The following is a 12,657-nucleotide window of genomic DNA, read 5'->3' on the forward strand; positions in this document are numbered from 1 at the left end:
ATTTTTCATCCAGTAGATATGACGCATTGGTTGCGAAATCGTCATAAACACAGTTTTTCCAGCTGAAAAATGTGTTCCTAATGCGAACTGACACCTCAACAAAACAAAGTGAACGAAATTAGTTGCCTCGACACGCGATTGAACCAGGGACCATTGAACATTAAACCAAGAAGCTACTATCGCAAAACTACATCACGAGCCTTCCTCAATTTTGGCTTGCAACGATATATAAGCTAGGAATGCCTACATTCTTAGTTTGGACAGAATCATTTTACTAAAATTTATAAAACAACCACCTAAACTTTACAGCATGTTTTGAGAGTAAAAGTTTCGGACAACTAATCCACGGAAAACAAATATGCGACTTCTAAATAATTTACAGCTTAGCCTGGACCTGCAATACGCTATCGCCAAAACCATATCAAACCAGCCCACGTCGACGTCACATGCGCATTGGACTGCAACATTTTTCGTCTTTTTAATATCACGCATTGGTGGAGACCTCGTCACACATAAAATGTTCCCGCTTAAAATTGTGTTCCTAAAAGGAAATGACTTCTCAAAAGAACGAAGTAATCGAAATTAGTTGCCTCGACCCGGGATTGAACCAGGGACCTTTAGATCTTCAGTCTAACGCTCTCCCAACTGAGCTATCGAGGCAAGCTTTGGCCAATACGGGGCTCGAACCCGCGACATTCGCGTTATTAGCACGACGCTCTAACCAACTGAGCTAATCGGCCTCGATCGTTTGGGGTCCAAAACAACGATTAATTTCACTATTATTCCGACTTTGAAATTTTTGTTTTATTTTTTTTTTTTTTTTATTTTTTTTTTTTTATTTTTTTTTATTTTTTAACCCTTTCTTGGGTTTTAACACGACAATGCACGATCAATACACGAAAACAATATTCGATATGCAATACACTTATGTACATAAATACTTCTTTTGATACTGTCACAATCGAAATTAATTTGAGCACATACTATTCCAAAGGATTTGTGTTACTGAGTTGTAAACACTTGTCTGGCGACTTTTCTCTGCGCTATTGCGCGCTTTTGACATGGCTTTTATTCTGTTTATCACATCTTGATAGAGAAACGGTTCTTGTTCGAAAATCACTTTGTTCCTAGATAGCCATATGCAGTACCTTGAAATGCTTAACAATAATATTGTTGCATTCAAATTGGTTTCGCAAACACAAAGTTGTTTTAGTGAACTCAAGTCCAAGGCAATACACATTTGTGGAGAAACTTTCGGCATCAAAACACCGCTGATGTTAAATATTATCACGTTTACATAATCCCATATGGGTTGTATACATACACAATCATAAAACAAATGATATACATCTTCATCATGAAGGTCACATAATGGGCATCTTGATGTTTTTTGTATACGTGCTATGCGCTCATTAATACATAAGGGTAGCACATTCCATACCATCTTGTAACCAAAAGTTTTTAAATAATTTGGTAGTACCTTATTGTGAATGCCAGTCCACATGTTTTGCATATTTATGGGGAACATAGGTACTAGTACTTGTGCATTTCTCTCGTTTACAATTCTCCTGTAAATTTGTTTGGTTGTCTTTTCAGCAATTTCATCAATGGTAATGCTGTAACGTTTCAGGATATCAACCACGTTGCTATAATATGACGTGGGTTGTGAAGCATGCAACACAGAATTATTTACAGGCATTGCCAGCATTTTACACAACGTAAAGCCAATGTAATATTCAAGGAAATACAGCGGTAGGTGTATGCTGTTATTTTGCTTTCGAGCGTTGTAATATTTCTTAACAACTTTTAACTTCAAGATATTTAAATACAATGGGATGTCAATACAGTCGTATCCACCGTTTTCCCTGGTTTTACTTATCGTTTCCATGTTTAATTTTGCACCAGTGCTAAAAACATAATTTTCAACAATTTTGCGTACATTTCGGCGCTGCTGAAGCGCAAGATCATACACTCTAGAACCATACACAAAAATGGGCAATAATAGTGTTTTTACAATTAGCGATTTTCCATCATACGTCGATCTAAATTTTGAGAAATTCGATACCTTCAAACGCATGCTACGCACCTTGTTTTCGAGCCAATCAGTAATTGCCTGAGGTTTACCATAAGGAACGTTCAAAACATTTATCGAATCGACCCAGGAAAGCGTGGGAAGCTGAGAGTTTTTGCTTTGCTTCCTACCTAGTTTCAAAGCCGTTACTTTACTGAAGTTCACTTTTATTCCCGTCGCTGTAAGGTATTCACCTAATACAAAAAAGGCTTGTGACACCGATTGTTCATCTTGGAGGACCAAGGTTGTATCATCGGCGTATGCTATAGTTTTCACAACTTTACCGCCTGAAGCTGGTAGATGTAAACCTTGTATAGCTGTATTCTTGTTTAAAGCAATTATAACCGGCTCCATTGCTAACAGGAACAAATACAAACTTAATGGATCTCCTTGTCGTAAACCGCGTTCGACGCGAAAATCTGCCCCTATATGCCCATTGATCATTACACATGTCTGATTATTTATCAGCGTAGTTGTGATCATTTTCGTAAAAATTTCACCAAAACCGAATTTTTTCAGAATTTCAACCAAGAATTCATGGTCGACGCAGTCAAATGCTTTGTAGATGTCAAGAGATACAATGTATCCCTCGGTGTTTCTATTTTTAATATATTCAATACAGTCTCTAAGCAGCGCTGTTCCATCGTTTATATCTCTGCCACACACTGCAAACTGCGTGTCATTGATAAGTTTTGGTACAAAGCTTTTCAATCGTAATGTCATCATTTTGCTAAATATCTTATAATCGACATTCAGTAATGTTATCGGTCGATAATTTTTTATATCAGTCCGTTCGCCTTTCTTAAATATCAGAGTTAGCAGTCCCCGAGTCAACTCGGCGGGTGGTTGTGATTCAGCAAAAAACTCTTTCGCTACTTCAATCAGCGTGTCGCCTACAAGGCTCCAGAACGTTTTGTAGAATTCTATGCTTAAGCCATCGAGCCCCGGTGTTTTACCATTTTTCATGGATTTAATGGCGAAAAGCATCTCGTCCTTAGTTACTTCCAGCTCTAAGGTCTCTGTGGTGTCTCTATCTATTTTTTGTTCAATATCCTGTAGGAACGCGCTTTGTCTCCATTTGTCAAGTTTTTGTTTCGAGTATAAGGTTTTATAAAAATCAGTCGCAACGTCTAGTTTTTCTTTCGGCGTGTTTGCTTCAATGTTTTGATTTGTGCGCAGCGACTCGATGTAGGTCGCTCTGTGATGTTCTTTCAGCTTGCGGTAGAAAAACTTTGTCGGGCGATCTCCATAGTCAAGTTCATTTGCATGAGCAATTATTCTAATTTTCTTTCGTTTTTCTTTGTGGATAGTAATAAGTTCGGCTTTTGTTTTGCGAAACTCTGTCATGACTTTTTTGCCTTCATTTAAGTCTTGGCGCAAATCATTGAGGCTTGCGTTTAATTCGTGTTCTCGCTGATTCTTTTTTTGGTGAATTCGCTTCGAGTGTTTCTGCACCAGTTCTCTTATTTGGTACTTTGTATCAACCCACCAATCGAGTTTATTTTTGTAAAGAACTTGCAGACTTTTATAATCATGCCAGCTTTCTTTTAATTCTTGAGTAAGGTCTTCATTTTCGTAAACGGTGACATTGTTTTTCCAGTAGCCATTGCCGTAGTTTCTGGAAATGTTTAATTTGATATCAACGTGAATCGCATCGTGATCGCTTACAGCGCAAGGTTCGATGACATGATTAATGTGCGTGAGCTCGTCTGAACCGTAAAAGCGGTCCAGCCTTGAGTGCGCTTCGTTGCCATGCCAAGTAAAATCTTTTCCGTTCGGTCGTGATATTCTATAGAGGTCTTTCAATCCGTAGGTTTCGCACAAATCCTTCAGGGACTTCGACTCATACCGTTTAACTTGGTGCACCATAAAGTTATTGCGATCTTTTAGTCGGTCGTCGACGCAGTTGAAATCCCCCGCCAACATTGTTGGTAATTTGCTGTGCACATAAGGATATATGCCGTCATAAAACCGATCTTGCGTGTTGCATTCGTTGCCACTTCCGCGTACTGGTGCGTAAACGTTTACAATGTGCATACTTTCGCCAAAAACACTAATATCCGCGGCTAATACTCTCCCAAAGTTGTCAAAATTTACGCTTTTAACCTCTATATGCTTGTTATTTATTAGTATAGCCAGGCCTCTTGATTGCGTGTTTCCTGAATTCCACAGCGCACGCTTACCCCATTCTTTTGTCCACTGTATTTCGTCCCCCGGGCTAGAGTGCGTTTCTTGTAACAAGGCAACGTCAACGTTTTTGGTGCGTAGCAAGTCATAAACGAAGGCGCGTTTGTCTTGCTTTCGCAATCCATTACAATTAAGACTGAGAATACGTAGAAGAAACATAATAAACGATAACGTAAGGTATCTAAATCCGGAAAAACGAATACAATAATTACTATTTAAATATAATCTTTAATCCCTTCAATACTTTCACATGTGTATTTATATCCACAATTACAAAAGTATGATTGAGAGGGGCTTATGGCCTTACAAACCACCTCTTCACAGTCACAATGTATAACACACAAATTGCATTCTGTGTTCACACATTTGCCTTGTGTTCTAATTGGGGGTATTAGGTTGTAGCTCTTACACAAACACTCACACAATGAAGCATTACAGGTTGCACATTCAACAAAGTTCTCACCATACTCTGATACATGAGTGTGTGCTTTACAGCAGGATAGGTATTTTAATTCACTTTGACACACATCACAAGGAAAGTCATGCATGTTTCCTTCTGGAATTATCTGTTTAATTCTGTCATTACAGGTATTTATTACTATATAATCTTCAGGGCATTTACTACATTTCCATTTCTTGCACTCCAAGATATGTTCTTCATTGTCACATGCTAGACATTTGACTATGTAAGTATTATCATTATGGCTAACCTTTGTGCAGGGCTCCTCAGATGCCTCATCTGGAGAGGGTCTTTTCCTGTCACTCCTCCTGTCAGTATTCTTTTCTATTGAGTTGTCTTCATTCATATGTACTTCTGTTAGATTGTTTTCTGTCATGTCAAACCAGTCCCTAGGTTGTTCTTCCCCTTTCTTTGTGGTTGCTGTATCAGGTTCATTGCTGTCATTGTTCTTTCCATCTTCAGTATTGTCCTTGTTTGTGTTCATTATAGAATTTTCATGGTTTTCTTCATTGTGAGTGTGGCCAGGTGATTGGTGTCTAGTGAGGGGGTTTCTATAATAATCCATACCTCTTCTAGGGTTTGGCTGATTGTTCTCTTCCAGTGGGGGGTATTCAGAGTTATTTTTGGTAGGACAGTTGATGTGTTTGTGTCCTGGTTTGTTGCAGTACTGGCATGTTGCCAACTGTCCTTGGTATTTGACTAGCAGTTCTTCTCCAAGAATATTTAAATAGCTTGGTATTGGTGTTTGATCCAGTTCATCTTTAGCCATTTCCATAATATAAACACCACTGAACAAAGCCTTTGCATCTTTTTTTGGGAAACATTTAATGATTTTACCATGATTTTCTTCTAAGTATGATTTCAAGGCTTCAATAGGAAATGGTGTAGGAATCCAAGATATATGAACATATACCTTATCCGGTTCATACAGCTTTAGGTACCGAATTTCTTCAAGATTAAGAAGTTTTTCATTTAAATCCAGAACATGCTCTCTCGACTTGCAGGTAATATCGATATTGCCGCCTTTCTTCTCCACTAGGCCAACGAGTAATTTTAAAGAAAAGTTAATCTTTTCAAAAATTTTCCAAAGATCTTCCCTTTTGGTACCATAAGATACTCTAAACGTTAGGCAATTTGGCCTTGCATACTCCATTGTTCTTAACTTCTTCTTAACTTTGTCCGAATAAGAAACAGGTTTAATTTCTGCCATAACTTTCGATGATTCAGAGCACTCAAGTGCAAATATTTAACAATATAAGCCGGCGTAATGGGTGGCTAACCCAAAATATTCTACCAGATTTCCACGCGGTTGCTTAACTTCGTCCACTACAGTCCACCGCTCTACCAACTCTCTTATCACGGCATATACCTCCCTATTAACGAACAACCATCCTTATTCTTCAAAACATTTTTGTCATCAAAGCGAAAATACACTTTCTGGGCACTCACACGAAAGGTTATCCAGGTAATGTTAAGAAAATGCATTAACCGGGAATCGAACCCGGGCCTCCCGCGTGGCAGGCGAGAATTCTACCACTGAACCATCAATGCATGCACTTTCCCAGACCGGGAATCGAACCCGGGCCGCCTGGGTGAAAGCCAGGAATCCTGACCACTAGACCATCTGGGAGCGGCGATCGATCTTTATTTGATCCAGTAAATATACTTTGACTGAAATCCGGCTCAAGGGATCATGATCCAATTTAAAAAAAAAAGGCTTTTCAATGCAAGTACATTTAACTAAGAAGCTACTGTCGTAGAACCACTTCACGAGCCTCCATCAATATTCGCTTGCAACGAGATCTAGGCTAAGAATGCCTACATTCTCAGTTTGACAGAATTACAAAATAATAACAAACCAGCCCACGTCGACGTCACATGCACATTGCACTTCGAAATTTTTCATCCAGTAGATATGACGCATTGATTGCGAAATCGTCATAAACACAGTGTTTCCAGCTGAAAAAATGTGTTCCTAATGCGAACTGACACCTCAACAAAACAAAGTGAACGAAATTAGTTGCCTCGACACGCGATTGAACCAGGGACCATTGAACATTAAACCAAGAAGCTACTATCGCAAAACTACATCACGAGCCTTCCTCAATTTTGGCTTGCAACGATATAAAGGCTAGGAATGCCTACATTCTTAGTTTGGACAGAATCATTTTACTAAAATTTATAAAACAACCACCTAAACTTTACAGCATGTTTTGAGAGTAAAAGTTTCGGACAACTAATCCACGGAAAACAAATATGCGACTTCTAAATAATTTACAGCTTAGCCTGGACCTGCAATACGCTATCGCCAAAACCATATCAAACCAGCCCACGTCGACGTCACATGCGCATTGGACTGCAACATTTTTCGTCTTTTTAATATCACGCATTGGTGGAGACCTCGTCACACATAAAATGTTTCCGCTTAAAATTGTGTTCCTAAAAGGAAATGACTTCTCAAAAGAACGAAGTAATCGAAATTAGTTGCCTCGACCCGGGATTGAACGAGGGACCTTTAGATCTTCAGTCTAACGCTCTCCCAACTGAGCTATCGAGGCAAGCTTTGGCCAATACGGGGCTCGAACCCGCGACATTCGCGTTATTAGCACGACGCTCTAACCAACTGAGCTAATCGGCCTCGATTGTTTGGGGTCCAAAACAACGATTAATTTCACTATTATTCCGACTTTGAAATTTTTGTTTTATTGAAGAATTTTCTGGCAAATTGAGAATTTTTCTTTCAGCAATCCATTTCTCTAAGTTATCACGGAATATACCTCCCTATTAACGAACAACAATCCTTATTCTTCAAAACATTTTTGTCATCAAAGCGAAAATACACTTTCTGGGCACTCACACGAAAGTTTATCCAGGTAATGTTAAGAAAATGCATTGACCGGGAATCGAACCCGGGCCTCCCGCGTGGCAGGCGAGAATTCTACCACTGAACCATCAATGCATGCACTTTCCCAGACCGGAAATCGAACCCGGGCCGCCTGGGTGAAAGCCAGGAATCCTGACCACTAGACCATCTGGGAGCGGCGATCGATCTTTATTTGATCCAGTAAATATACTTTGACTGAAATCCGGCTCAAGGGATTATGAGCCAATTTTAAAAAAATAGGCTTTTCAATGCAAAGTACATTTAACTAAGAAGCTAGTGTCGTAGAACCACTTCACGAGCCTCCATCAATATTCGCTTGCAACGAGATCTAGGCTAAGAATGCCTACATTCTCAGTTTGACAGAATTACAAAATAATAACAAACCAGCCCACGTCGACGTCACATGCACATTGCACTTCGACATTTTTCATCCAGTAGATATGACGCATTGGTTGCGAAATCGTCATAAACACAGTGTTTCCAGCTGAAAAAATGTGTTCCTAATGCGAACTGACACCTCAACAAAACAAAGTGAACGAAATTAGTTGCCTCGACACGCGATTGAACCAGGGACCATTGAACATTAAACCAAGAAGCTACTATCGCAAAACTACATCACGAGCCTTCCTCAATTTTGGCTTGCAACGATATATAGGCTAGGAATGCCTACATTCTTAGTTTGGACAGAATCATTTTACTAAAATTTATAAAACAACCACCTAAACTTTACAGCATGTTTTGAGAGTAAAAGTTTCGGACAACTAATCCACGGAAAACAAATATGCGACTTCTAAATAATTTACAGCTTAGCCTGGACCTGCAATACGCTATCGCCAAAACCATATCAAACCAGCCCACGTCGACGTCACATGCGCATTGGACTGCAACATTTTTCGTCTTTTTAATATCACGCATTGGTGGAGACCTCGTCACACATAAAATGTTCCCGCTTAAAATTGTGTTCCTAAAAGGAAATGACTTCTCAAAAAACGAAGTAATCGAAATTAGTTGCCTCGACCCGGGATTGAACCAGGGACCTTTAGATCTTCAGTCTAACGCTCTCCCAACTGAGCTATCGAGGCAAGCTTTAGCCAATACGGGGCTCGAACCCGCGACATTCGCGTTATTAGCACGACGCTCTAACAAAACTGAGCTAATCGGCCTCGATTGTTTTGGGTCCAAAACAACGATTAATTTCACCATTATTCCGACTTTGAAATTTTTGTTTTATTGAAGAATTTTCTGGCAAATTGAGAATTTTTCTTTCAGCAATCCATTTCTCTAAGTTATCACGGCATATACCTCCCTATTAACGAACAACAATCCTTATTCTTCAAAACATTTTTGTCATCAAAGCGAAAATACACTTTCTGGGCACTCACACGAAAGGTTATCCAGGTAATGTTAAGAAAATGCATTGACCGGGAATCGAACCCGGGCCTCCCGCGTGGTAGGCGAGAATTCTACCACTGAACCATCAATGCATGCACTTTCCCAGACCGGGAATCGAACCCGGGCCGCCTGGGTGAAAGCCAGGAATCCTGACCACTAAACCATCTGGGAGCGGCGATCGATCTTTATTTGATCCAGTAAATATACTTTGACTGAAATCCGGCTCAAGGGATTATGAGCCAATTTTAAAAAAATAGGCTTTTCAATGCAAAGTACATTTAACTAAGAAGCTAGTGTCGTAGAACCACTTCACGAGCCTCCGTCAATATTCGCTTGCAACGAGATCTAGGCTAAGAATGCCTACATTCTCAGTTTGACAGAATTACAAAATAATAACAAACCAGCCCACGTCGACGTCACATGCACATTGCACTTCGACATTTTTCATCCACTAGATATGACGCATTGGTTGCGAAATCGTCATAAACACAGTGTTTCCAGCTGAAAAAATGTGTTCCTAATGCGAACTGACACCTCAACAAAATAAAGTGAACGAAATTAGTTGCCTCGACACGCGATTGAACCAGGGACCATTGAACATTAAACCAAGAAGCTACTATCGCAAAACTACATCACGAGCCTTCCTCAATTTTGGCTTGCAACGATATATAGGCTAGGAATGCCTACATTCTTAGTTTGGACAGAATCATTTTACTAAAATTTATAAAACAACCACCTAAACTTTACAACATGTTTTGAGAGTAAAAGTTTCGGACAACTAATCCACGGAAAACAAATATGCGACTTCTAAATAATTTACAGCTTAGCCTGGACCTGCAATACGCTATCGCCAAAACCATATCAAACCAGCCCACGTCGACGTAACATGCGCATTGGACTGCAACATTTTTCGTCTTTTTAATATCACGCATTGGTTGAGACCTCGTCACACATAAAATGTTCCCGCTTAAAATTGTGTTCCTAAAAGGAAATGACTTCTCAAAAAACGAAGTAATCGAAATTAGTTGCCTCGACCCGGGATTGAACCAGGGACCTTTAGATCTTCAGTCTAACGCTCTCCCAACTGAGCTATCGAGGCAAGCTTTGGCCAATACGGGGCTCGAACCCTCGACATTCGCGTTATTAGCACGACGCTCTAACAAAACTGAGCTAATCGGCCTCGATTGTTTTGGGTCCAAAACAACGATTAATTTCACCATTATTCCGACTTTGAAATTTTTGTTTTATTGAAGATTTTTCTGGCAAATTGAGAATTTTTCTTTCAGCAATCCATTTCTCTAAGTTATCACGGCATATACCTCCCTATTAACGAACAACAATCCTTATTCTTCAAAACATTTTTGTCATCAAAGCGAAAATAAACTTTCTGGGCACTCACACGAAAGGTTATCCAGGTAATGTTAAGAAAATGCATTGACCGGGAATCGAACCCGGGCCTCCCGCGTGCAGGCGAGAATTCTACCACTGAACCATCAATGCATGCACTTTCCCAGACCGGGAATCGAACCCGGGCCGCCTGGGTGAAAGCCAGGAATCCTGACCACTAGACCATCTGGGAGCGGCGATCGATCTTTATTTGATCCAGTAAATATACTTTGACTGAAATCCGGCTCAAGGGATCATGATCCAATTTAAAAAAAATAGGCTTTTCAATGCAAGTACATTTAACTAAGAAGCTACTGTCGTAGAACCACTTCACGAGCCTCCATCAATGTTCGCTTGCAACGAGATCTAGGCTAAGAATGCCTACATTCTCAGTTTGACAGAATTACAAAATAATAACAAACCAGCCCACGTCGACGTCACATGCACATTGCACTTCGAAATTTTTCATCCAGTAGATATGACGCATTGGTTGCGAAATCGTCATAAACACAGTGTTTCCAGCTGAAAAAATATGTTCCTAATGCGAACTGACACCTCAACAAATCAAAGTGAACGAAATTAGTTGCCTCGACACGCGATTGAACCAGGGACCATTGAACATTAAACCAAGAAGCTACTATCGCAAAACTACATCACGAGCCTTCCTCAATTTTGGCTTGCAACGATATATAGGCTAGGAATGCCTACATTCTTAGTTTGGACAGAATCATTTTACTAAAATTTATAAAACAACCACCTAAACTTTACAGCATGTTTTGAGAGTAAAAGTTTCGGACAACTAATCCACGGAAAACAAATATGCGACTTCTAAATAATTTACAGCTTAGCCTGGACCTGCAATACGCTATCGCCAAAACCATATCAAACCAGACCACGTCGACGTCACATGCGCATTGGACTGCAACATTTTTCGTCTTTTTAATATCACGCATTGGTGGAGACCTCGTCACACATAAAATGTTCCCGCTTAAAATTGTGTTCCTAAAAGGAAATGACTTCTCAAAAGAACGAAGTAATCGAAATTAGTTGCCTCGACCCGGGATTGAACCAGGGACCTTTAGATCTTCAGTCTAACGCTCTCCCAACTGAGCTATCGAGGCAAGCTTTGGCCAATACGGGGCTCGAACCCGCGACATTCGCGTTATTAGCACGACGCTCTAACAAAACTGAGCTAATCGGCCTCGATTGTTTTGGGTCCAAAACAACGATTAATTTCACCATTATTCCGACTTTGAAATTTTTGTTTTATTGAAGAATTTTCTGGCAAATTGAGAATTTTTCTTTCAGCAATCCATTTCTCTAAGTTATCACGGCATATACCTCCCTATTAACGAACAACAATCCTTATTCTTCAAAACATTTTTGTCATCAAAGCGAAAATACACTTTCTGGGCACTCACACGAAAGGTTATCCAGGTAATGTTAAGAAAATGCATTGACCGGGAATCGAACCCGGGCCTCCCGCGTGGTACTCGAGAATTCTACCACTGAACCATCAATGCATGCACTTTCCCAGACCGGAAATCGAACCCGGGCCGCCTGGGTGAAAGCCAGGAATCCTGACCACTAAACCATCTGGGAGCGGCGATCGATCTTTATTTGATCCAGTAAATATACTTTGACTGAAATCCGGCTCAAGGGATTATGAGCCAATTTTAAAAAAATAGGCTTTTCAATGCAAAGTACATTTAACTAAGAAGCTAGTGTCGTAGAACCACTTCACGAGCCTCCGTCAATATTCGCTTGCAACGAGATCTAGGCTAAGAATGCCTACATTCTCAGTTTGACAGAATTACAAAATAATAACAAACCAGCCCACGTCGACGTCACATGCACATTGCACTTCGACATTTTTCATCCAGTAGATATGACGCATTGGTTGCGAAATCGTCATAAACACAGTGTTTCCAGCTGAAAAAATGTGTTCCTAATGCGAACTGACACCTCAACAAAACAAAGTGAACGAAATTAGTTGCCTCGACACGCGATTGAACCAGGGACCATTGAACATTAAACCAAGAAGCTACTATCGCAAAACTACATCACGAGCCTTCCTCAATTTTGGCTTGCAACGATATATAGGCTAGGAATGCCTACATTCTTAGTTTGGACAGAATCATTTTACTAAAATTTATAAAACAACCACCTAAACTTTACAGCATGTTTTGAGAGTAAAAGTTTCGGACAACTAATCCACGGAAAACAAATATGCGACTTCTAAATAATTTACAGCTTAGCCTGGACCTGCAATACGCT

The 12,657-nt window shown here is 40.0% G+C and overlaps 19 non-coding genes across 19 annotated transcripts; all 19 read right to left on the reverse strand.

The window, feature by feature from the left end:
- Positions 1 to 587: 587 nt before the first annotated feature.
- Positions 588 to 660, reverse strand: Trnaf-gaa (transfer RNA phenylalanine (anticodon GAA)). Its single transcript has one exon. It is a non-coding gene; the product is annotated as a tRNA-Phe (tRNA).
- A 6-nt stretch (positions 661 to 666) lies between these two features.
- Trnai-aau (transfer RNA isoleucine (anticodon AAU)) lies at positions 667 to 740 on the reverse strand. The gene has a single exon. It is a non-coding gene; the product is annotated as a tRNA-Ile (tRNA).
- A 5,458-nt stretch (positions 741 to 6,198) lies between these two features.
- On the reverse strand, positions 6,199 to 6,269 carry Trnag-gcc (transfer RNA glycine (anticodon GCC)). The gene has a single exon. It is a non-coding gene; the product is annotated as a tRNA-Gly (tRNA).
- Positions 6,270 to 6,276: 7 nt separating this feature from the next.
- On the reverse strand, positions 6,277 to 6,348 carry Trnae-uuc (transfer RNA glutamic acid (anticodon UUC)). The gene has a single exon. It is a non-coding gene; the product is annotated as a tRNA-Glu (tRNA).
- Positions 6,349 to 7,203: 855 nt separating this feature from the next.
- On the reverse strand, positions 7,204 to 7,276 carry Trnaf-gaa (transfer RNA phenylalanine (anticodon GAA)). Its single transcript has one exon. It is a non-coding gene; the product is annotated as a tRNA-Phe (tRNA).
- Positions 7,277 to 7,282: 6 nt separating this feature from the next.
- Positions 7,283 to 7,356, reverse strand: Trnai-aau (transfer RNA isoleucine (anticodon AAU)). Its single transcript has one exon. It is a non-coding gene; the product is annotated as a tRNA-Ile (tRNA).
- A 250-nt stretch (positions 7,357 to 7,606) lies between these two features.
- Trnag-gcc (transfer RNA glycine (anticodon GCC)) lies at positions 7,607 to 7,677 on the reverse strand. Its single transcript has one exon. It is a non-coding gene; the product is annotated as a tRNA-Gly (tRNA).
- A 7-nt stretch (positions 7,678 to 7,684) lies between these two features.
- Positions 7,685 to 7,756, reverse strand: Trnae-uuc (transfer RNA glutamic acid (anticodon UUC)). Its single transcript has one exon. It is a non-coding gene; the product is annotated as a tRNA-Glu (tRNA).
- Positions 7,757 to 8,611: 855 nt separating this feature from the next.
- Trnaf-gaa (transfer RNA phenylalanine (anticodon GAA)) lies at positions 8,612 to 8,684 on the reverse strand. The gene has a single exon. It is a non-coding gene; the product is annotated as a tRNA-Phe (tRNA).
- A 6-nt stretch (positions 8,685 to 8,690) lies between these two features.
- Trnai-aau (transfer RNA isoleucine (anticodon AAU)) lies at positions 8,691 to 8,765 on the reverse strand. The gene has a single exon. It is a non-coding gene; the product is annotated as a tRNA-Ile (tRNA).
- Positions 8,766 to 9,015: 250 nt separating this feature from the next.
- Trnag-acc (transfer RNA glycine (anticodon ACC)) lies at positions 9,016 to 9,086 on the reverse strand. The gene has a single exon. It is a non-coding gene; the product is annotated as a tRNA-Gly (tRNA).
- A 7-nt stretch (positions 9,087 to 9,093) lies between these two features.
- On the reverse strand, positions 9,094 to 9,165 carry Trnae-uuc (transfer RNA glutamic acid (anticodon UUC)). The gene has a single exon. It is a non-coding gene; the product is annotated as a tRNA-Glu (tRNA).
- An 855-nt stretch (positions 9,166 to 10,020) lies between these two features.
- Trnaf-gaa (transfer RNA phenylalanine (anticodon GAA)) lies at positions 10,021 to 10,093 on the reverse strand. The gene has a single exon. It is a non-coding gene; the product is annotated as a tRNA-Phe (tRNA).
- A 6-nt stretch (positions 10,094 to 10,099) lies between these two features.
- Trnai-aau (transfer RNA isoleucine (anticodon AAU)) lies at positions 10,100 to 10,174 on the reverse strand. The gene has a single exon. It is a non-coding gene; the product is annotated as a tRNA-Ile (tRNA).
- A 327-nt stretch (positions 10,175 to 10,501) lies between these two features.
- Trnae-uuc (transfer RNA glutamic acid (anticodon UUC)) lies at positions 10,502 to 10,573 on the reverse strand. Its single transcript has one exon. It is a non-coding gene; the product is annotated as a tRNA-Glu (tRNA).
- Positions 10,574 to 11,428: 855 nt separating this feature from the next.
- On the reverse strand, positions 11,429 to 11,501 carry Trnaf-gaa (transfer RNA phenylalanine (anticodon GAA)). The gene has a single exon. It is a non-coding gene; the product is annotated as a tRNA-Phe (tRNA).
- A 6-nt stretch (positions 11,502 to 11,507) lies between these two features.
- Positions 11,508 to 11,582, reverse strand: Trnai-aau (transfer RNA isoleucine (anticodon AAU)). The gene has a single exon. It is a non-coding gene; the product is annotated as a tRNA-Ile (tRNA).
- Positions 11,583 to 11,832: 250 nt separating this feature from the next.
- Trnag-acc (transfer RNA glycine (anticodon ACC)) lies at positions 11,833 to 11,903 on the reverse strand. The gene has a single exon. It is a non-coding gene; the product is annotated as a tRNA-Gly (tRNA).
- Positions 11,904 to 11,910: 7 nt separating this feature from the next.
- On the reverse strand, positions 11,911 to 11,982 carry Trnae-uuc (transfer RNA glutamic acid (anticodon UUC)). Its single transcript has one exon. It is a non-coding gene; the product is annotated as a tRNA-Glu (tRNA).
- Positions 11,983 to 12,657: the final 675 nt, after the last annotated feature.

Source organism: Clavelina lepadiformis, chromosome 7, assembly GCF_947623445.1.
Source record: "Clavelina lepadiformis chromosome 7, kaClaLepa1.1, whole genome shotgun sequence".
NCBI classification, from domain to species: domain Eukaryota; kingdom Metazoa; phylum Chordata; class Ascidiacea; order Aplousobranchia; family Clavelinidae; genus Clavelina; species Clavelina lepadiformis.